Source organism: Hylobates moloch, unplaced genomic scaffold (assembly GCF_009828535.3).
Source record: "Hylobates moloch isolate HMO894 unplaced genomic scaffold, HMol_V3 SCAFFOLD_16, whole genome shotgun sequence".
Classification (NCBI taxonomy): Eukaryota; Metazoa; Chordata; class Mammalia; order Primates; family Hylobatidae; genus Hylobates; species Hylobates moloch.
The window spans coordinates 17,111,542-17,133,837 of record NW_026652291.1 but is presented as its reverse complement, the minus strand read 5'-3'; the positions used below and the strand labels follow the sequence as shown (position 1 = coordinate 17,133,837).

Sequence of the window (22,296 nt, the reverse complement as noted above, 5' to 3'; positions counted from 1 at the left end):
AACTTCTTCCTGGTTTAGTCTTGGGAGGGTGTATTTGTCGAGGAATTTATCCATTTCTTCTAGATTTTCTAGTTTATTTGCATAGAGGTGTTTGTAGTATTCTCTGATGGTAGATTGTATTTCTGTGGGATCGGTAGTGATATCCCCTTTTTCATTTTTTATTGCGTCTATTTGATTCTTCTCTCTTTTCTTCTTTGTTAGTCTTGCTAGCGGTCTATCAATTTTGTTGATCTTTTCAAAAAACCAGCTCCTGGATTCATTAATTTTTTGAAGGGTTTTTTGTGTCTCTATTTCCTTCAGTTCTGCTCTGATTTTAGTTATTTCTAGCCTTCTGCTAGCTTTTGAATGTGTTTGCTCTTGCTTTTCTAGTTCTTTTAATTGTGATGTTAGGGTGTCAATTTTGGATCTTTCCTGCTTTCTCTTGTGGGCATTTAGTGCTATAAATTTCCCTCTACACACTGCTTTGAATGTGTCCCAGAGATTCTGGTATGTTGTGTCTTTGTTCTCGTTGGTTTCAAAGAACATCTTTATTTCTGCCTTCATTTCATTATGTACCCAATAGTCATTCAGGAGCAGGTTGTTCAGTTTCCATGTAGTTGAGCGGTTTTGAGTGAGTTTCTTAATCCTGAGTTCTAGTTTGATTGCACTGTGGTCTGAGAGACAGTTTGTTATAATTTCTGTTCTTTTACATTTGCTGAGGAGAGCTTTACTTCCAACTATGTGGTCAATTTTGGAATAGGTGTGGTGTGGTGCTGAAAAAAATGTATATTCTGTTGATTTGGGGTGGAGAGTTCTGTAGATGTCTATTAGGTCCACTTTGTGCAGAGCTGAGTTGAATTCCTGGGTATCCTTGTTAACTTTCTGTCTCGTTGATCTGTCTAATGTTGACAGTGGGGTGTTAAAATCTCCCATTATTATTGTGTGGGAGTTTAAGTCCCTTTGTAGGTCACTCAGGACTTGCTTTATGAATGTGGGTGCTCCTGTGTCGGGTGCTTATATATTTAGGATAGTTAGCTCTTCTTGTTGAATTGATCCCTTTACCATTATGTAATGGCCTTCTTTGTCTCTTGATCTTTGTTGGTTTAAAGTCTATTTTATCAGAGACTAGGATTGCAACCCCTGCCTTTTTTTGTTTTCCATTTGCTTGATAGATCTTCCTCCATCCCTTTATTTTGAGTCTATGTGTGTCTCTGCACGTGAGCTGGGTTTCCTGAATACAGCACACTGATGGGTCCTGACTCCTTATCCAGTTTGCCAGTCTGTGTCTTTTAATTGGAGCATTTAGCCCATTTACATTTAACGTTAATATTGTTATGTGTGAATCTGATCCTGTCATTATGATGTTAGTTGGTTATTTTGCTCGTTAGTTGCTGCAGTTTCTTCCTAGCCTCGATGGTCTTTACAATTTGGCATGTTTTTGCAGGAGCTGGTACTGGTTGTTCCTTTCCATATTTAGTGCTTCCTTCAGGAGCTCTTGTAGGGCAGGCCTGGTGGTGACAAAATCACTCAGCATTTGCTTGTCTGTAAAGTATTTTATTTCTCCTTCATTTATGAATCTTAGTTTGGCTGGATATGAAATTCTGGGTTGAAAATTCTTTTCTTTAAGAATGTTGAATATCAGCCCCCACACTCTTCTGGCTTGTAGAGTTTCTGCCGAGAGATCTGCTGTTAGTCTGATGGGCTTCCCTTTGTGGGTAACCCGACCTTTCTCTCTGGCCACCCTTAACATTTTGTCCTTCATTTCAACTTTGGTGAATCTGACAATTATGTGTCTTGGAGTTGCTCTTCTCGAGGAGTATCTTTGTGGCGTTCTCTGTCTTTCCTGAATCTGAATGTTGGCCTGCCTTGCTAGATTGGGGAAGTTCTCCTGGATAATATCTTGCAGAGTGTTTTCCAACTTGGTTCCATTCTCCCCGTCATTTTCAGGTACACCAATCAGACGTAGGTTTGGTCTTTTCACATAGTCCCAAATTTCTTGGCGGCTTTGTTCATTTGTTTTTATTCTTTTTTCTCTTAACTTCCCTTCTCACTTCATTTCATTCATTTCATCTTCCATCAGCGATACCCTTTCTTCCAGTTGGTCGCATCTGCTGTCGAGGCCTCTGCAGTCTTCGCGTAGTTCTCGATACTTGGCTTTCAGCTCCATCAGCTCCTTTAAGCCCTTCTCTCCATTGGTTATTCTAGTTATCCATTCTTCTAATTTTTTTCAAAGTTTTTAACTTCTTTGCTATTGTTTTGAATTTCCTCCCGTAGCTCAGAGTAGTTTGATCGTCTGAAGCCTTCTTCTCTCAACTCGTCAAAGTCATCCTCCATCCAGCTTTGTTCCGTTGCTGGTGAGGAACTGCGTTCCTTTGGAGGAGGAGAGGTGCTCTGCTTTTTAGAGTTTCCAGTTTTTCTGCTCTGTTTTTTCCCCATCTTTGTGGTTTTATCTACTTTTGGTCTTTGATGATGGTGATGTACAGATGGGTTTTTGGTGTGGATGTCCTTTCTGTTTGTTAGTTTTCCTTCTACCAGACAGGACCCTCAGCTGCAGGTCTGTTAGAGTTTACTAGAGGTCCACTCCAGACCCCGTTTGGCTGGGTGTCAGCAGGGGTGGCTGCAGAACAGCAGATTTTCGTGAGACCACAAATTCAGCTGTCTGATAGTTCCTCTGGAAGTTTTGTCTCAGAGGAGTACCTGGCCGAGTGAGGTGTCAGTCTGTCCCTACTGGGGGGGTGCCTCCCAGTTAGGCTGCTCAGGGGTGAGGGACCCACTTTAGGAGGCAGTCTGTCCGTTCTCAGATCTCCAGCTGCATGCTGGGAGAACCACTACTCTCTTCAAAGCTGTCAGTCAGACAGGGACATTTAAGTCTGTGGAGGTTCCTGCTGACTTTTTGTTTGTCTGTGCCCTGCCCCCAGAGGTGGAGCCTACAGAGGCAGGCAGGCCTCCTTGAGCTGTGGTGGGCTCCACCCAGTTCGAGCTTCCTGGCTGCTTTGTTTACCTAAGCAAGCCTGGGCAATGGCGGGCGCCCCTCCCCCAGCCTCGCTGCCGCCTTGCAGCTTGATCTCAGACTGCTGTGCTAGCAATCAGCGAGACTCCGTGGGCATAGGACACTCCGAGCCAGGTGCGGGACACAATCTCCTAGCATGCCGTTTTCCAGGCCCGTTGGAAAAGCGCAGTATTAGGGTGGGACTGACCCGATATTCCAGGGTGCCGTCTGTTACCCCTTTCTTTGACTAGGAAAGGGAACTCCCTGACCCCTTGCGCTTCCCAAGTGAGGCAATGCCTCGCCCTGCTTTGGCTCGTGCACAGTGCGCTTCACCAACTGTCCTGCACCCACTGTTTGGCACTCCCTAGTGAGATGAAACTGGTACCTCAAACAGAAATGCAGAAATCACCCGTCTTCTGTGTCGCTCAGGCTGGGAGCTGGAGACCGGAGCTGTTCCTATTCAGCCATCTTGGCTCCACCCAAAATAATTGTTTTGAAGAAGCTTGGCAAGAGAACACAGATAGACAACTCAAAGAGATCAAGGAAACAATACATGAACAAAATGATAAGTTCAACAAAGAAAACTTTTAAAGAAGCAAATAGAAATTCTAAAGCTGAAGGATACAATTAATGAAATGAAAAATAAATAGAGGGTTTTAACTGCAGACTTGGTAAGGTAGAATAATCAGGAAACTTGAAGACAGGTAATTGGAAATTATTCGGTCAGAGAAGAAAAGCAATTGAAAAAGAATGAAAAAAAAACCCTAGGGAAATGGGGTATATCATCAAGCAAACCATGCATACTATGGGAGTTTCAGAAGGAGAGACTGGCAGAAAGTTTATTTAAAGAAATAATGATGGAAACTTCCCATATCTAGCGAAGGAAATAGATTAGATTCAGAAAACCCAAAGGATCCCAAATAGATGGAACATAAAGAAGTCTATTCCAAGACACATTGTAATTGTCAAAAATCAAAGACAAAGGGAGAATTTTGAACGTAGCATGAGAAAAGCAACATATACAGAATCCTGTGCAAGACCGTCAGCTAGTTTCTCACAGTAAACTTGCAAGCCAAGAGAAGGTGGGATGATATAATCAAAATACTGAAAGAAAAAGAAGTTGCCAAGAATATTTTACTTAACAAAACTACTTCTTAAAATGAAAAAGAGATAAAGTGTTTCTCAAACTAACAAAAACTGAGGAAGTTCATCACTACTAGACCTGACTTACAAGTCTAGTCTAGCTGCTTGTAGGATTACAAGCAATCCTACAAGAATTGCTTGAAGGATTTCTTCAGATTGAAACAAAAACTTGTTGACTAGCAATATGAAAGCATAAGTCTTTCTGGTAAATATAATAACACTGTAATGGTGGTGCATAAATTACGTTAAACTCTAATATATGCTGTTGTATTAAATATTGAGATAATTGCTTTCTTTAAAGGAGAACTTCATATGGTTTGGGTCCCGTTTAGGATTTTCTGCAGGGCCCACATGTAGATGTATAAACGTTAACATTTCTGTTTTTTTAAAAAACCCTAATATAAAAATTAAAAGACAACAATATTAAAAATAACTATAACCACAAAAGTTTAATGGATACACAATATAAAAAGAAGTAATGTCTCACTACAAGAATACAAAGTATTGGAAGAGGGAGTAAAAGTGTAGAGTTGGCCACGCATGGTGGCTCACACTTGTAATCCTAGCACCTTGGGAGGTTGAGGCAGGTGGATCACTTGAGCCCAAGAGTTCAAGACCAGCCTGGGCTACGTGGCAAAACCCCATCTCTACAAAAAATACAGAAGATTTGCTGGGCAGTGATGTGCGCCTGTGGTCCCAGCAACTCAAGAGGCTGAGGTGAGAAGATTACCTGAGCCCAGGGAGGTCGAGGCTGCCGTGAGCCTTGATCATACCACTGCACTCCACACTGGGCGACAGAGTGAGACCTTGTCTCAAAAAAAAAAAAAAAAAAAGTGTGGAGTTTTGTATGCAGTTGAAGTTATTATCAACATAAAATAGATGGTTACAACTACAACATATTTTATGAAAATAGGGTAACCACAAAGAAAAAAACTTAATAGACACATAAAAAGAATCAAGATAAATCACTCTCAAAAAAGCTTAAAATAACAAAGAGTAGAGGAACAGAACAATTGCAAAACAAAGTCAACTAATAAAGTGGCAATGGTAAGTTCTCACTTATCAAAAATTTATTTAAATGTAAAAGGTTTAAACTTCTCAATCAAAGGCATAGAGTGGCTCAATGAATAAAATTAAAAGATCCAGTATTATGCACGTATATGCTGAAAGTGAAGGATATTCCATGCAAATGATAACCAAAAAAAAAAAAAAACAAGTGTTGCTATACTTAACAAAATAGACTTAAAATGATCTCCCTTTTTTTTTTTTTTTTTTTGAGATGAAGTCTTGCTCTGTTGCCCAGGCTGGAGTGCAGTGGCGCAATCTTGGCTCATCACAACCTCCGCCTCCTGGGTTCAAGCGATTCTATTGCCTCAGCCTCCCAAGCAGCTGGTACTATGGTGTGTGCCACCATGCCAGGCTAATTTTTGTATTTTTAGTAGAGATGGGGTTTCACTATGTTTAACAGGCTGGTGTCGAACTCCTGAGCTCGTGATCCACCCGCCTCAGCCTCCCAAAGTGCTGGGATTACAGGCGTGAGCCACTACGCCTGGCCTTAAAATGATCTCTAGAGACAATGACAGCCATTATATAATTTTTAAAGGGTCAACTTAACAGGAAGATGTAACAATTATCTACATACCCAACATCAGAACTCCTAAATATATCAAGCAATTGTGGACAAATCTGAGGGAGAAATTGACTTTAATACAATAATAGAAGACTTCAATAATCCACTTTCAATAATGGATACACATTATTAGACCCAGACAGAAATAATTTAAACAGCTGACTTGAACAACATAATAGACCAAAGGAATTTAACGGATATATACACACCTTTACACCCTATGGAAGAATATGCACTCCTCAAGTGCACATGAAACCTTCTTCAGAATAGATCTCATATTAGGCCACAAAATCAGATGTAACATATTTAAGAAGATAAAAATCATTCCAAGTATCTTTTTCAACCAGAATGGAATAAAACTAATAATAGCAGTAAGAAAATGGGAAATTCACAAATACATGGCAACTAAACAACACATTCTTGAACAAGCTTTGAGACAAAGAAGAAATAAAAACAGAATTTTGATATCTTGAGGCAAAGGAAAACAAAATCACAATATACCAAAACTTACAGAATGCAGCAAAATGAGTACTAAGAGAGTGGTTTATAGTGATGAATGCTTACATTAAAAGAGTGGATCTCAAACAACTCAACTGTATACCTCAAAGAACTAGAAAAAGAAGAATAAACTAAGCCCACCTCGGTAAATCCCTAGAAACATACAACCTTCAAAAACTGAATCAAGAAGAAATATCCTGAATAGACCAACAGAAAAAAGGAGATTGAATCAGTAATCAAAAACCTCCCAACAGAGGCCAGATGTGGTGGCTCATGCCTGTAATCCCAGCACTTTGGGAGGCCAAGACAGGCAGATCACTTGAGGTCAGGAGTTCGAGACCCTCTGGCCAACATGGTGAAACCCCGACTCTACTAAAAAATACAAAAAATTAGCCAGGTGTGGTGTTGCGCACCTGTAATCCCAGCTACTCAGGAGACTGAGGCAGGAGAATCACTTGAATCCAGGAGGTGGAGGTTGCAGTGAGCCGAGATCATGCCACTGCACTCTAGCCTGGGTGACAGAATGGGATAAAATCTCAAAAAAATAAAATTAAAAATTAAAAAAAAACCTCCCAAAAAGAATAGCCCAGGACCAGATATCTTCATAGGTAAATCTACCAAACATTCAAAGAAAGGATAGTACCAGTCCTTCTTAAACTTTTATAAAAATAGAAGTGGGAATACCTCCAAACTCATTTTATGAGGCTAGCACCACCCTGATGCCAAAACCAAACAAAGACACCACAAGAAAAGAAAGCTACAGGCCAATATATCTGATTAATATAAGTGCAGAAATCTTCAGTAAAATACCAGCAAACCAAATTCAACTGCATGTTAAAAGAATCAAACACCATAACCAAGTCAGATTTATCCCTGGGATACGAAGGTGGTTCAATATATACAAATCAACCAATGTGATATACCACAGTAACATAGTGAAAGGTTAAAAACCACACAATCATCTCAATACATGCAGAAAACCATTTTACAAAATTCAGCATCCATTCATGATAAACTCTCTCAACAAAATAGGAATAGAAGGAACTTACTTCAACACCATGAAAGCTATATATGAAAATCCCACAGGTAACATGATGCTTAATGAAGAAAAACAAAGCTTTTCCTCTCAGATCTGGTATAATGCAAGGGTTCCCCACTTTTGCCACATCTGTTTAACATAGTATTGGAAGTCCTAGCCAGGGCAATTAGACAAGAAAAAGAAATAAAAGGCATACAAATTAGAAAGAAAGCAGTAAAGCTGGGTGTGGTGGTTCACACCTGTAATTGCAATACTTTGGGGGACCAAGGTGGGGAGATCACTTGAGGCCAGGAGTGGCCAGCCTGGGCAACATAGTAAGACCATGCCTCTACAAAATAAAAAAAACTAAAAATTAACCAGGCATGGTGACACATACCTGTAGTCCTAGCTACATTGGAGGCTGAGGCAGGAGGATCACTTGAGCCCAGGAATTCAAGGTCACAGTGAGCTTTGACTGTGCCACTGAACTCCAGCTTGGGCAACAGAGAAAGACCCTGTCTCAAAAAAAAAAAAAAAAAAAAAAAAAAAAAGTAAGGTTATTTCTGTTTGTGATGACATGATAATATATGTAGAATGCCCTAATGCCCAATAAAAAAGAACTGTTGCAATAAATTCAATGTTTCAGGATACAAAATTAATGTACAAAAACCAGTGGCATTTCTGTACACAAACAACTGTCTGAAAAGGAAATTAAGAAAACAATGCCATTTGCAACAGCAACAGAAAGGATAAAATGCTTAGGAATAACCTTAAACAAAAAGGTTGAAAACGTGTACACTGAAAACTATAAAACATCAATAAAGGAAATTTTAGAAGACACAGATAATGGAAGACATCCGTATTTATGAATTGGAATAATTAATATTGTTATAATTTTTGTAGTACCCAAAGTGTTCTATGAATTCACTGCAATCCCTATAGAAATCCCAAAGACATTCTTTACAGAAATACAACAAACAATCGTAAAATTCATATGGGACCACAAAAGACCACAAATAAAACAATCTTGAGCAAGAAAAACAAGGCTGGAGAAATCACACTTTCTAAATTTCAAAATATATTTCAAAGCTACAATAATCAAAACAGTATGGAACTGGCATAAAAACACATATCAGACTAATGGAAAAGAATGGAAAACCCAGAAATAAATCCATGTATTTATAGTCAACTGATCTTCAAAAGGGTACCAAACACACACAATGGGGAAAGGATAGTGTCATCAATGAATGACTCTGGGAAACCTGGATAGTCCCATGCGGAAGGATGAAAATGAAAATGGACTCTTAAACCATAGACAAAAATCAACTCATACAAAAATCAGCTCAAAATGGATTTAAAAACTTAAATATAAGGTCCTAATCCATGAAACTACTAGAAGAGAACATAGAAAAAAAGCTTCTTGGCTTTAGTCTGGGCAATAATATTTTTGGATATGACTCTGAAAGCCAGGCAACAAAAGCAAAAATAGACAAGTGGAATTCACCAAACTCAAAAGCTTTTGTACAGCAAAGGAAACAATCGACAGAGTGCATAGGCAACTTACAGAATGGGAGGAAATATTTGCAAACCATGTATCTGATAAGAGGTTAATATCCCAACTATGTAAGTAATAAGTACAACTCAATAGCAAAAAAAAAAAAAAAGAAAAAAACCCAAAACCTTGCTATAAAAATGCATGAAGGACCTGAGTAGGCATTCTCAAAGGAAGACATACAAGTGGCCAATAAGTATATGAAAAAGTGCTTAACATTACTAATTATCAGGGAAATGCAAATCAAAACCTTAATGAGATATCACTCACACCTGTGAGAATGGCTATCAAAAAGACAACATATAACAAGTGTTGGCAAGGATGTGGAGGAAAGGGAACCCTTGTGCACTGTTGCTAGGAATGTAAGTTGGTACAGCCATTAGGCAAATCAATATAGAGGCTCCTCAAAAAATTGAAAATAGAACTACCATACGATTAAGCAATCCCACTTCTGAGTATGTATCCAAAGGGAATGAAATCAGTATGTCAAGGAGATATCTGTTCTCCCATGTTTGTTGCAGCATTATAGTAAATAGTCAAGATATAGAAACAACCTAAATGTCTGTTGACAGATGGATAAAGAAAATGTGGTATGTGTATAAAGAAATATTACACACACATACACACAACCCACACCACATTTATAACATACACAGACACATACAAAACCCATACCACATAGCCTTTAAAAAGAAGGAAATCCTGTCATTTCTGTCATTTGTGACAACACAGATGAACCTGAAGGTTCATTTTAGATTCCACATATAAGTGAGATCATGTGGTACTTGCCTGTGTCTGGATTATTAAACAGGTATATGGGCAATCTAAAGTGGGCAAACTCAAAGAGGCAGAGAGTAGAATGGAAGTTTCCAGGGGCTACAGGAAGGAGGAAATTGGGAGATGTTGGTCAAAGAGTACAAAGTTTTTGTTATGCAACTTGAGTAAGTTCTGGAGATCTAGTGTACAGCATTAATTAGAGTTAACAGTACTGTATAATATACTTGAAATTTGCTAAGACAGTACATCTGTGTTCTCACCACAAAAAAAAAGAAAACGTAGCAACTATGTTAGGTGATAGATGTATTAATTGTCTTGATTATGATCGTTCACAATGTATATCAGAGTATCAAATTAAATGCCTGAAACATATACAATTTGTCCATTATACCTTAACAAAGCTGAAAAAATTATTACCTAAGCAACTTGATATATACAAACTTAAATAGAATGGCTATCTAGTCATGACTGGAAAGAAGATATTAACCAGATATATTTGGTTAATGTATTGACTGGACCAAAAGAAAAGGCATATCTTGTTATATGATAGACTGTGTATAATGCAAATATATTGATACATACTTTTTAAAGTATTGATATTTTTAAAGTAATTTCTAAATTCAATGTGAGCTCAATTAAGATGCCAAAAATGAGTATTGTTCATATACTACTTGACAAAATGTTCCAAAATTAACCTACATATATATGAGAAAATAGCCAGAAATAATCTGAACATGAATATAAAAGAGTAGTAGAGTAGCCCTACTAAGTATTTAAAAGTATTTTAGGTCAGGCTCATGCCTGTAATCCCAGCACTTCGGGAGGCCAAGACGGGAGGATCACTTGAGGTCAGGAGTTTGAGATCAGCCTGGCCAACATAGTGAAACCCCTTCTCTACTAAAAATACAGAAATTAGCCAGGTGTGGTGGCATGCACCTGTAGTTCCAGCTACTCGGGAGGCTGAGGCACAAGAATCACTTGAACCTGGGAGGGGGAGGTTGCAGTGAGCCAAGATCATGCCATTGCACTCCAGCCTGGGCAACAAGAGTGAAACTCTGTCTCAAAAAAAAAAAAAACAAAGTCAAAATCACAAATTTAAAATAGCCATTCTGAATAACATTTAATTTAGTTTGCTAGAGTTTATTCATTGATTTATTCAGCATATATTTATTGGGCCCCTGCTATTTGCTAGACATTGTTCTAAGGGCTGGGACTAAAGAGGTGAACAAGACAAATTTCCTGCTTTTGTAGAGTTTACTTTGTAGTTGGAGAAGACAAACAATAAGCAAATACAAATAAATAGATAAAGAATATGTCATGTGGCAATAAATGCAATGGAAAAAAAGATGACAGAGTCCCTTGGAGGAGAAGCCCTTGCTGATGAGGTGACAACTGAGCAGAGACCTGAAAGAATTAAGGAAGAGGCATGTGGCTATCTGGGGAAAAAGCAGTCCAGACAGAGGAAACAGCAAGTATAAAAGCCCTGAAATGGTGTCATGATTGGTGTTTTCAAAAAACAGCAAGGAGGGCTGTATAGCTAGTATGGAATAAGCCAACTGAAGAGTAATAGATGAAGTCACTGAGATGGGACAGAGGGATGCAGAGAATAAAAGGAAGTGGCCATTGCAAAGACTTTGGCCTTCACTCTGAATGAAATTGCAAGCCATTGTAGGGTCTTGAAGAGAGGAGTAGCAGGGCTACTTTTACTTTTAAAAGCATCCGTTTGGCTTCATAGTTGAGAATAGTCTGAAGCAGAATGACTAGTTAGAAGACAGTAAATAATCCAGATGAAAAATAATGGTGACTGGGACCAGAGTGGTTGCAGTGGAGGGAGATTGAAATAATCAGATTCTGGAAACATTTCAAATGTGTGTCCATAGTATTTACTGATGGGTTGGATGTGGATGTAGTGTGAGAGAGAAAAGAGGAGTGAGTCAAAAATGACTTCCAAGACTTAGAACCTCTCAGCCAAAAGGATGGAGTTATGATTTACTGAAGCGAGCAATACCATAGGAAAAGATGGAGCGGAGAAAGCAAACCAGTAGTTCAATGTTGGTCATTACATTTGAAATAAGTGCCTATTACATAGCCAGTTGGCAACCCTGAGGAGGCAGTTGGAGTGCAAGTCTGGAATTCAAGAGACAATTTCAGGATAGAGTTAAAAATGTGGGATTTGGCAGCATATAGGGGGTATTTAAAGAATTGCTTACACTTTTTGTTTTTAAAATGTAGATTTAGCTAGTGCTTATTTATCCATGATATTTTCTGCTTTTAGTCAGTTAAGGCAGGAATTTTTCCTTTTTGCTATATAAACCAAATGGTGATGGCTTAGAGTAATTGCAAATATTGTAATCACCAAGTTAAGTGTAATTAATAATCATTCTTCATTATATATGATTTTTCATTATAATGAATTTGGCTTAGAAACAGGCTTTCTAGACACATAAAAAGAGAAATCTCTGGATTTGAGCCATCTCTGTTTTTATAAGCTACTCTGTACTTTTCTGTCATAGCAGACTGCTGACTTGATCAGTACCTAACCTGGAATATAGTTTATTGAATTATTTAAGTAACTTAATTTTTATAGAAGTTTTATTGAAAAATAATTTACATACTATAAGATTCACTGATTTTTTACTAAATTTACAGAATTGTGCAACCACAAACCAATTTTAGAACATTTTCATCATTTTATGAAGATCCCTTGTACCCATTTGCAGCCATGCTGCAAATTCCTACCCCTAGCCTCAGGCAACCACTAATCTACTTTTTTTTTTTTTTTTTTTTTTTTAGCATTCTATCTTTTGTTATTGGAAAAAGAAGAAATTCTGTTAAATATATTTACAAATCAAAATGATCTTTAATCAATTTGTAACTAGTTTCCACAATCGCACAGTTTCTTTAGAGAAGAAAAATATTGACTAAAAAATGTCCAGGTGTTCTTTTTTTATTACTCTTATTATACTATAAGTTCTGGGATACATGTGCAGAACATGCAGGTTTGTTACATAGGTATACATGTGCCATGGCAGTTTGCTGCACCCATCAACCTGTCATCTACATTAGGTATTTCTCCTAATACTATCCCTTGCCCAGTCCCCCAACAGGCCCCAATGTGTGATGTTCCCCTCCCGGTGTCCATGTGTTCTTATTGTTCAACGCCCACTTATGAGTGAGAACATGCAGTGTTTGGTTTTCTGTTCCTGTGTTAGTTTGCTGAGAATGATAGTTTCCAGCTTTAGCCATGTCCCTGCAAAGGACATGAACTCATTCTTTTTTATGGCTGCATAGTATTCTATGGTGTATATGTGCCACATTTTCTTTATCCAGAAAGAAATATACCCATTGATAGGCATTTCGGTTGGTTCCAAGTCTTTGGTATTGTGAACAGTGCTGCAATAAACATGTGTGCATGTCTTTATAGTAGAATGATTTATAATCCTTTGGGTATATACCCAGTAATGGGATTCCTGGGTCAAATGGTATTTCTGGTTCTAGATCCTTGAAGAATTGCCACACAGTCTTCCACAATGGTTGAACTAACTTACAGTCCCACTAATGGTGTAAAAGCATTCATATTTCTCCACATCATGTCTAGCATCTGTTGTTTCCTGACTTTTTAATGATCGCTATTCTAACTGGCATGAGATGGTATCTCATTGTGGTTTTGATTTGCATTTCTCTAATGACCAGTGATGATTAGCTTTTTTTCATGTTTACTGGCCACATAAATGTCTTCTTTTGAAAACTGTCTGTTCATATCCTTTGCCCACTTTTTGATGGGGTTGGTTTTTTCTTGTAAGTTTGTTTAAGTTCCTTGTGGATTCTGGATATTAGCCTTTTGTCAGATGGATAGATTGCAAAATTTTTCTCCCATTTTGTGGGTTTTTTGTCCACTCTGATGATGGTTTCTTTTGCTGTGCAGAAGCTCTTTAGTTTAATTAGATCCCATTTGTCAATTTTGGCTTTTGTTGCCATTGCTTTTGGTGTTTTAGTCATGAAGTCTGTTAACATGCCTATGTCCTGAATGGTATTGCCTAGGTTTTCTTCTAGGGTTTTTATGGTTTTAGGTCTTACATTTAAGTCTTTAATCCATCTTGAGTTAATTTTTGTATAAGGTGTAAGGAAGGGGTCCAGTTTCAGTTTTCTGCATATGGCTAGCCAGTTTTCCCAACACCATTGATTAAATAGGGAATCCTTTCCCCATTGCCTATTTTTGTCAGGTTTGTCAAAGATCAGATGGTTGTAGATGTGTGGCGTTATTTCTGAGACCTCTGTTCTATTCCATTGGTCTATATATGAGTTTTGGTACCAGTACCATGCTGTTTTGGTTACTGTAGCCTTGCAGTATAGTTTGAAGTCAGGTAACGTGATGCCCCCAGCTTTGTTCTTTTTGCTTAGGATTGTCTTGGATATATGGGCCCTTTTTTTGGTTCCATATGAAATTTAAAATAGTTTTTTTCTAGTTCTGTGAAGAAAGTCAATGGTAGTTTGATGGGGATAGCACTGAATCTATAAAGTACTTTGTACAGTGTGGCCATTTTCACAATATTGATTCTCCTATCCATGAGCATGGAATGTTTTTCCATTTGTTTGTGTCCTCTCTTATTTCCTTGAGCAGTGGTTTGTAGTTCTCTTTGAAGAGATCCTTCACATCCCTTGTAAGTTGTATTCTTAGGTATTTTATTCTCTTTGTAGCAATTGTGAATGGGAGTTCACTCATGATTTGGCTCTCTGTCTGTTGTTGGTGTATAGAAATGCTTGTGATTTTTTGCACATTGATTTTGTATCCTGAGACTTTGCTGAAGTTACTTATCAGCTTAAGGAGACTATGGGCTGAGATGATGGGGGTTTCTGAATATACAATCATGTTATCTGCAGACAGAGACAGTTTGACTTCCTCTCTTCCTATTTGAATACCCTGTATTTCTTTCTCTTGCCTGATTGCCCTGGCTGGCCTGAACTCCCGTTAGTATGTTGAATAGGAGTGATGAGAGAGGGCATCCTTGTCTTGTGCCAGTTTTCAAAGGGAATGCTTCCAGCTTTTGTCCATTCAGTATGATATTGGCTGTGGGTTTGTCATAAATAGCTCTTATTATTTTGAGATACGTTCTGTAAACACCTAGTTTATTGAGGGTTTTTAGCACGAAGCGCTATTGAATTTTGTCGAAGGCCTTTTCTGCATCTGTTGAGGTAATCCTGTGGTTTTTGTCATTGGTTCTGTGTATATGATGAATTACGTTTATTGATTTGCGTATGTTGAACCAGCCTTGCATCCCAGGGATGAAGCCAACTTGATCGTGGTGGATAAGCATTTTGATGTGCTGCTCGATTCGATTGGCCAGTATTTTATTGAGGATTTTCACATCAATGTTAGTCAGGAATATTGGCCTGAAATTTTCTTTTTTTCGTGTGTCTCTGCCAGGGTTTGGTATCAGGATGATGCAAAATGAGTTAAAGAGGAGTCCCTCTTTGTTGTTTGGAATAGCTTCAAAAGGAATGGTACCAGTTCCTCTTTGTACCTCTAGAATTAGACTGTGAATCCGTCTGGTTTGGGGCTTTTTTGGGTTGGTAGGCTATTAATTACTGCCTCAATTTCAGAACTTGTTAGGGGTCTATTCAGGGATTCGACTTCTTCTTGTTAGTCTTTGGAGGGTGTATGTGTCCAGGAATTTATCCATTTCTTCTAGATTTTCTATTTTATTTGCATAGAGGTGTTTATAGTATTCTCTGATGGTAGTTTGTATTTCTGTGGGATCAGTGGTGATATCCCCTTTGTCGTTTTTTATTGTGCCTTTTTGATTCTTCTCTGTTTTCTTCTTTATTTGTCTGGCTGGTGGTCTATTTTGTTCATCTTTTCAAAAAAACAGCTCCTGGATTTATTGATTTTTTGAAGGGTTTTTCACATCTGTATCTCCTTCATTTCTGCTCTGATCTTAGTTATTTTTTGTCTTCTGCTAGCTTTTGAGTTAGTTTGCTCTCTGCTCTCACTCCTCTAGTTCTTTTAATTGTGATGTTAGGGTGTCGATTTTAGATCTTTCCCACTTTCTCCTGTGGGCATTTAGTGCTATAAATATCCCTCTAAACACTGCTTTAGCTGTGTCCCAGAGATTCTGGTACATTGTGTCTTTGTTCTCATTGGTTTCAAAGAACTTATTTATCTCTACCTTAATTTTGTTATTTACCCATTAGTTATTCAGGAGCAGGTTGTTCAGTTTCCATGTAGTTGTGTGGCTTTGAGTGAGTTTCTTAATCCTGAGTTCTAATTTGATTGCACTGTGGTCTGAGAGACTGTTTGTTATGATTTCCGTTCTTTTGCAATTGCTGAGGAGTGTTTTACTTCCAATTACGTGGTCAATTTTGGAATAAATGCGATATGGTGCTGAGAAGAATGTATATTCTGTTGATTTGGGGTGGAGAGTTCTGTAGATGTCTAGTAGGTCTGCTTGGTCCAGAGCTGAGTTCAAGTCCTGAATATCCTTGTTAATTTTCTGTCTTGCTGATCTCTTTAATATTGACAGTGGGGTGATAAAGTCTCCCACTATTACTGTGTGGGAGTCTAAGCCTCTTTGTAGGTCTCAAGAACTTGGTTTATGAACCTGGGTGCTCCTGTATTGGGTGCATATGTATTTAGGATAGTTAGCTCTTGTTGCATTGATCCCTTTACCATTATGTAATGCCCTTCTTTGTCTTTTTTTTAATCTTTGTTGGTTTAAATTCTGTTTTTTTCAGAGACTAGGATTGCAACCCGTACGTTTTTTGTTCCCTTGCTGGTGAGGAGTTGTGATCCTTTGGAGGAGAAGAGGCGTTCTGGTTTTTGGAATTTTGAACCTTTTTGCACTGTTTTTTCCTCATCTTCATGGATTTATCTACTTTTGGTCTTTGTTGTTGGTGATCTTTGGATGGGGTCTCTGTGTGGATGTCCTTTTTGTTGATGTTGATGCTATTCCTTTGTGTTTGTTAGTTTTCCTTCTAACAGTCAGGCTTCTCTGCTGCAGGTCTGCTGTAGTTTGCTGGAGGTCCACTCCAGACCCTGTTTGCCTAGGTATCACCAGCGGAGGCTGCAGAACAGCAAAGATTGCTGCCTGTTTTTCCCTCAGGAAGCTTCGTCCCAGAGGGGCACCCGCCAGATGCCAGCCAGAGCTCTCCTGTATGAGGTGTCTGTCGACCCCTGCTGGGAGTCATGGGGGTCAGGGACCCACCTGAGGAGGCAGTCTGTCCCTTAGCAGAGCTCGAGCACTGGCTGGGAGATCCACTGTTCTCTTCAGAGCTGGCAGGCAGGAACATTTAAGTCTGCTGAAGCTGCGCCCACAGCTGCCGCTTCTACCAGATGCTCTGTCCCAGGGAGATGGGAGTTTTATCTATAAGCCCCTTACTGAGGCTGCTGCCTTTCTTTCAGAGATGCCCTGTCCAGAGAGGAGGAATCTAGAGAGGCAGTCTGGCTACAGTGGCCTTGTGGAGCTGTGGTGGGCTCCACCCAGTCTGAACTTCCTGGCGGCTTTGTTTACACCATGAGGGAAGAACACCTACTCAAGCCTCAATAATGGTGGATGCCCCTCCCCCCACCAAGCTCTAGAGTCCCAGGTCAACTTCAGACTGCTGTGCTGGCAGGGAGAATTTCAAGCCAGTGGATCTTAGCTAGCTGGGTTTCATGGGGTGGGATCCGCTGAGCTAGACCATCTGCCTCCCTGGCTTCAGCCCCCTTTCCAGGGGAGTGAGTGGTTCTGCCTCACTGGCATTCCAGTCGCCACTGGGGTATGGAAAAAAACTCCTATAGCTAGCTCAGTGTCTGCCGAAACAGTCACCCAGTTTTGTGCTTGAAACCCAGGGCCTTGGTGGTGTAGGCACCTGAGGGAATCTCCTGGTCTGTGGGTTGCAAAGACCATGGGTAAAGCATAGTATCTGGGCCGGAGTGCACCGTTCCTCACAGGATAGTCCCTCATGGCTTCCCTTGGCTAGGGGAAGGAGTTCCCCTACCCCTTGCGCTTCCTGGGTGAGGCAACACCACACCCTGCTTCAGCTCGCCCTCCGTGGGCTGCACATATACAGTATTTCATCCTGTATATGTACCACATTTTCTTTATCCAGTTCACCATTAATGGGCACCCAGGTTGATTCCATATCTTTGCTGTTGTGGATAGTGCTGTGGTGGATATGAGGGCATGCGTCTTTTTGGTAGAATGATTTATTTTTCTTTGGGTTTATACATAGTAATGGGATTGCTGGGTTGAATGGTAGGTCTATTTTTAGTTATTTGAGAAGTCTTCAAGCTGCTTTCCTCAGTGGCTGAACTCACATTCCCAACAACAGTGTATAATTCCTTTTTCCCCGCAGCCACATCTACTATTTTTTGACTTCTTAGTAATAGCCATTCTGGCTGGCATGAAATAGAATCTCATTGTGATTTTATTTGCATTTCTCTGATGATTAGTGATGTTGAGTACTTTTTTATTTGTTGGCTGATTGTATGTCTTCTTTTGATGAGTGTCTATGTCCTTTTCTCACTTTTTAATGGGGTTATTTGTTTTTCTTCTTTTTTTTTTTTAGTTCTTCATAGATTCTTGTATTAGGGTTCTCTAGAGGGACAGAACTAATGGAATATATATATGAAGGGGAGTTTATTAAGTATTAACTCACATGATCACAAGGTCCCACAATAGGCCATCTGCAGGCTGAGGAGCAAGGAGAGCCAGTCTGAGTTCCAAAACTGAGGAATTTGGAGTCTGATGTTTGAGGGCAGGAAGCATCCAGCACAGGAGGAAGATGTAGGCTGTGAGGGTAGGGCAGCCTCAACCCTTCACGTTTTTCTGCCTGCTTTATAGTTGCTCACAGCTGATTAAATGGTGCCCACCCAGATTAAGGGTGGGTCTGCCTTCCCCAGCCCACTGACTCAAATGTTAATCTCCTTTGTCAACACCCTCACAGATATACCCAGTACCAGTACTTTGCATCCTTCAGTCCAATCAAGTTGACATTCAGTATTAGCCATCACAATTCTTGATATTAGTTTTTTGTCAGATGCATAGTTTACAAATATATTCTCCCATTCTGTTGGTTGTCTGTTTACTCTGTTGATAGTTTCTTTTGCATTGCACGAGCTCTTTAATTAGGTCTCACTTGTCAATTTTTGTTTTTGTTGCAATTGCTTTTGAGGACTTGGTCACAAATTCTTTGCCAGGGCCAATGTCCAGCAGAGTATATCCTAGGTTTTCTTATAGGATTTTTATAGTTTTAGGTCTTATATTTAAATCCTTAATCCATCTTGTAGGCTTGTAGTGTGGTTTGAAGTCGGGTAATGTGATGCCTCCAGTTTTGTTCTTTTTGCTTAGGACTGTTCTTTTTTGGTTCCATATAAATTTTAGAATAGTATTTTCAATTTCTGTGAAAAATGATGTTAGTAGTTTGATAGGAATAGTGTTGAATCTCTAGATTGCTTTGGGCAGTATGGACATTTTAATGATATTGACTCTTCCAATCCACGAACATGGAATGTTTTTCCATTTGTGTGTCTCAGCTCTGATTTCTTTCAGCAGTATTTTGTAATTCTTTTAGATATCCTTTACCTCCTTAGATATTTTCCTAGGTATTTTATTTTGTGTGTGTGTAACTATTGTAAACGAGATTGTGTTCTTGATTTGGCTCTCAGCTTGAATATCATTGGTGTATAGAAATGCTACTGATTTTTGCACATTGATTTTCTATCCTAAAACTTTACTGGAGTCGTTTATTAGTTCAAGAAGCCTTTTGGCAGCATCTTCACGGTTTTCTAATTATAGAATCATATCATCAGGAAAGAGATAATTTGACTACTACTTTTCCAATTTGGATGTGTTTTATTTCTTTCTCTTGCCTAATTACTCTGGCTAGGACTCCAGTAGTATGTTGAATAAGAGTGGTGATAGTGGGCATCCTTATGCTGTTCCAGTTCAAAAGAGGAATGCTTCCAGCTTTTGCCCATTCAGTATGATGTTGGCTGTGGGCTTGTCATAGATGGCTCTTATTATTTTGAGGTATGTTCTTTCGATGCCTAATTTGTTGAGGTTTTTTTTTTTTAATCATGAAGGGTTGCTAGATTTTATTGAAGGTTTTTGCTGCATCTGTTGAGATGATCATAAGGTTTTTGTTTTAAATTCTGTTTATATGGTGAATCGCATTTATTGATTTGCATATGTTGAACCAGCCTTTCATTCCAGGAATGAAGCCTACTTGATTGTGGTTTATTAACTTTTTGATGTGCTGTTGGATTCAGTTTGCTACTATTCGTTGAGCATTTTTGTGTCTATGTTCATCAAGGATATTGGCCTATAGCTTTCATTTTTGGTGTGTCTTTACCAGATTTTGGTGTTAGAATTATGCTGGTTTCATAGATTGGGTTTCATAGAATGAGTTAGGGAAGAGTCCTTCCTCAAGTTTTTGGAATAGTTTCAGTAGGATTAATACCAACTATTGGTATGTCTGGTAGAATTTGGCTGTGAATCTCTCTGGTCCAGGGCTTTTTATGGTTGGTAGGTTTTTTTTATTACTGGTTCGATTTTGGAACTCAGTATTGGTCTCTTCAGGGTTTCGATTTCTTCTGGATTCAATATTGGGAAATTGTATGTTTCCAGAAATTTATCTATTTCCTCTAGATTTCCTAGTTTCTATGCATAGAAGTCTTCTTAATAGTCTGTAAGGATCTTTTCTATTTCTGTGGGATCTGTTGTAATGTTGCCTTTGTCATATCTGGTTGTACTTATTTGGATCTTCTCTTTTATCTTTGTTAATCTTGCCAACAGTCTGTTGATCTGTTTATCCTTTCAAAAAACCAACTTTTTGTTTCATTGAACATTTATATGGATTTTGGAATCTCAATTTCAATTATTTCTGCTTTTAGATAATTATTTTCTACTACTAGCTTTGGGATTAGTTCTTGTTGTTCTGCTTCCTTTAGTTGCAATGTTAGATTGTTAATTTGAGATCTTTCTGTCTTCTTGATGTAGGTATTTAGCACTGTAAACTTGCCTCTTAACACTGCTTTTGCTGCATCCCAGAAATTTTGGTATGTTGTGTTTCTGTTTTTATTTATTTCAAAGAGTTTTTTTTTTTTAATTTCACCTTCTGTTGTTTACCCAAAAGTCATTCAGGAGCAAGTTGGTTTAATTTCCATGTAAAATTATGTGGTTTTGAGGAATCCTCTTGGTGTTGATTTCTACCTTTTTTTCCACTGTGGTCCAAAAATATGTTTGGCGTGGTTTCAATTTTTTTACATTTATTGAAACTTGCTTTGTCTTCGAGCATGTGGTTGATCTTAGAGTATGTTCCACATGCAGATGAGAAGAATGTTTATTCTGTGGTTGTTGGGTGGAGTATTCTTCTGTAGATGTCTGTTAGGTCCAATTGGTCAGGTGTCAAATTTAAATTCAAAATTTCTTTGTTAGTTTTCTGCCTTGAAGGTCTATCTAACACTGCCAGTGGGATGTTGAAGTCCCCCATTATTAATGTGTGGCTGTCTAAATCTTTTCATAGGTCAAGAAGTACTTGTTGTATGAATATGGGTGCTCCAGTGTTGGGTGCAAATATATCTAGGATAGGCAAGTCTTGTGGAACTGAATCTTCATCATTATGTAATGCCCATCTTTGTCCTTATTGCTGTTGGTTTAAAGTCTGTTTTATCTGATACAAGAATAGCAACCCCTGCTCTTCTATTTACTGTTTGCATGATAGGTCTTTCTTCATCACTTTACTTCAGGCCTATAGGTGTCATTACATGGGTAATGGGCCTCTTGAAGATAGTAGAAAGTTGGGTCTTGTTTTTTTTTTAATAAAATATTATTTTATTTTTTAAATAAAAAAGTGGTTCTTGCCACTCTGTGCCTTTTAAGTGGGTACATTTAGACCACTTACATTCAAGGTTAATATTGATATGTGAGGTTTGATCCTGTCATGGTGGTGTTTGCTGGTTGCTTTGTAGTCTTGATTGCGTATTTGCTTTATAGGATCTGTGAACCTCTGTATTTATGTGTTCTTTTATGGTAGTGAGTATCATTCTTACGTGTGCATGTTTAAAACGTCCTTGAGCATTTCTTATAGGCTAGGTGATGTAGTTTGGGTATTTGTCCCCACCCAAATGTCACATTGAAATGTAACCCCTAGTGTTGGAGTTGGCGCCTGATGGGAGGTGATTGGATCATGTCTGTGAATTTCTCATGAATGGCTTAGTGCCACCCCCTTGATGCTGTCCTTGTGATAGTGAGTGGGTTCTTGCAAGATCTGGTTGTTTAAAAGTGTGTGCCCCCACTGCCTTCCCCTGTCATTCTTGCCATATGAAATGCACATTCCCTCTTCGCCTTCCACCACGAGCAAAAGCTTCCTGTGGCCTCCCCTGAAGCAGATGCTGGCATTGTGCTTCCTGTACAGCCTGCATAATCATGAGCCAATTAAACCTCTTTCCTTATAAGTTACCCAGTCTTGGGTATTTCTAATAGCAATGCAAGAACAGCCTAACACACTAGGTCTAGATATAACAACAGCAAAGACTTTATTTCTTCTTTGTGAAGCTTAGTATTCGGTGATTACATAGTCATAAATAACATGGTTAAGCATTTGTAACCTTCACATCTCTGTGAATAACTGCTAAGAATTGCTTTCTTATGCCCTTAGGCTTGGCCAGTTTGTCATATCTTGTTGGCATTCTTTTTTTTTTTTTTTTTTTGGTAGCTACACAACTCTCA

The 22,296-nt window shown here is 38.7% G+C and overlaps 1 protein-coding gene across 6 annotated transcripts in view; it reads left to right on the top strand.

Moving 5' to 3' along the window:
- The window catches only part of SPATA7 (spermatogenesis associated 7), a 61,644-nt gene that overhangs the window by 21,018 nt on the left and 18,330 nt on the right, over window positions 1-22,296 (top strand). The gene's annotated exons all lie outside the window — the stretch shown is intronic.